The following is a 1,932-nucleotide window of genomic DNA, read 5'->3' as shown; positions in this document are numbered from 1 at the left end:
TTTTTAAATAATAGCAATTTTCAGCCCCTGAATTCACCTCAAAACCCCCAATTTTGGGGGCATTTTTGACCCCTACCCCCGGCAGCAGCACCTATGGATCCACCTGTGGAAACGCAGGGAAAATAATCTCATTTTTGGCACTTTTCGCCCCAAAATCTCCCCCGTCGTGGCCGTGACGCCCCTCTCCTATTTCCCCCTCTTGGAATTTTTAGGGATTTTAGGGAATATTTCCCAAAACCCCTCTTTTTTCTTTCTTTCTTTTTTTTTTTTTTTTAACCTATAAATTTTAAAAAGCAGCAAGGCAGCCTCTAATTTTATTTATTTCCCCCGGAAAACCTTCCCTGCTGCCTGAGCAGCCTTGAGACCCCAAAATTGGGATTTTCCTGGAACAGATTCAACAAAAATCCCTCCCAAATTCACCCCGAATTCACCCCCACCGGGATTCTCCCCGTTCCCCATGGACAAACCCCGGCTCCGCGGGCTTTCACCCTCTAAAATCTTCATTTTCAAAACATTTTCCTCGCTTTTCTGGGGCGCTCGGAGGGCGTTTCATCAGCAAATTAAATTAATTAAGGCCTCAGCACCAACTCGGGGTTTTTTTTCCCCACCTTTTTCCTGTTAAACTTTGATTTTTGGGGGGAATTTCCGTGGGAGAGTTTTTTCCCCCCCGGCGCTGCCTCTCTTTTGTTGGGGCCGGGATTTCGCCAATAAATCTGGGCAGGAGCAAAAATCACGAAATAAATCATTCCCCTCCCCCTTCCCCGATTAAAGGGGAAATTCGCCGATTAAAACCCCTCAAAACGGTGGGGGGGATGAGGGAAAAAAATCCCCAAAATCCTTAAAATTGTCCCCAAAGCGCTTCGGAGTCCGGGGGTGAAATGATAAAATTCAGGATTCATTTCTCTCCTCCCTCTCTCCTGGACGTGTTTTGGCAATTGCCAGAATTCCCCTTTTTTGTTTTTTTGGGTTTTTTTGTTGTTTTCCCCCCCCTTTTTTCCAACCTCTGGAAATTTTTCCAGCAGCTGAGGGATTTTGAGCAGCCAGAAAAGCGATTTTCCCCCTTTTCCCCCCCGATAATTTTAATGGTAATTACAATTATTCTCTATTTTTGCACCGAAACTCCAAGGACTCGCCCCAAACTTTTGCTGCCTTTCCCCAAAACCGGCCCGGAAAATGAAATAAAAGCCAGCAGAACGCGCTGAAGGCCGATTCCCTCCTCCCCGCGGGGGAAAACAGGGAAAAATCCATAGGAAAAGGCCCAAAAAAGCCTCGTCTGGGCTGCTCCGGGTGCTAAAATCCCTTTTTTATCCGCCCAGGGCCAAAAGCGAGGGGGGTGAGGAGGTTTAAATCGAAACGAGATTAAATTAAAGCAGCAAGAAGGGCTGGAGCTGGGATTTTTCCAGCTTCTCTGCTGGGAAAAATGGGGGGAAATGTGGTTTTTATCATTTCTTTTAGCTGGGTGGGATTTTGGGGTAAAAAACGCCTTTTTTAGTGAACAAACCCAGGCCAGCCCCTCCCCACGCGGCGCCGGAACCCAACTTGAAACCCTCCAAAATAACCCGGGGAGCCTCGAACCCCAGAATTCCGGGGGAAAAGGGGGAATTCCATCAATTCTGGGATTTTAAGGAATTAATTCAGAGCTGCCCAGACCGCGAGGTTTTCACCCCAAAACAAGGCGGCCACTCCAGGCTGGGCGGGAGGTCAATAAACCGAATTATCCTCCTTGGATTTGGTGGCTTTTTCCCCTTTCCCCCCTTTTTTTCCTGGAGCTGCTCCCTCGATTTTCAGGATTTTCCCCTCCGAGCGCCGTTTCCACCCCCCCCCATCAGAAAAAGAAGGTATTTAAGCAGGAAAAGGGAGAAAGGGAAAAGAAAGAATTAGGGGCTCACGTGCGCCATAAACGTCAAAATAAAGGAAATAAAAATTAGGGGG

Source organism: Corvus brachyrhynchos, unplaced genomic scaffold, assembly GCF_000691975.1.
Source record: "Corvus brachyrhynchos isolate BGI_N302 unplaced genomic scaffold, ASM69197v1 scaffold238, whole genome shotgun sequence".
NCBI lineage: Eukaryota > Metazoa > Chordata > Aves > Passeriformes > Corvidae > Corvus > Corvus brachyrhynchos.
The sequence above is the reverse complement of the archived record's forward strand: the minus strand, read 5'-3'. Positions refer to the sequence as shown.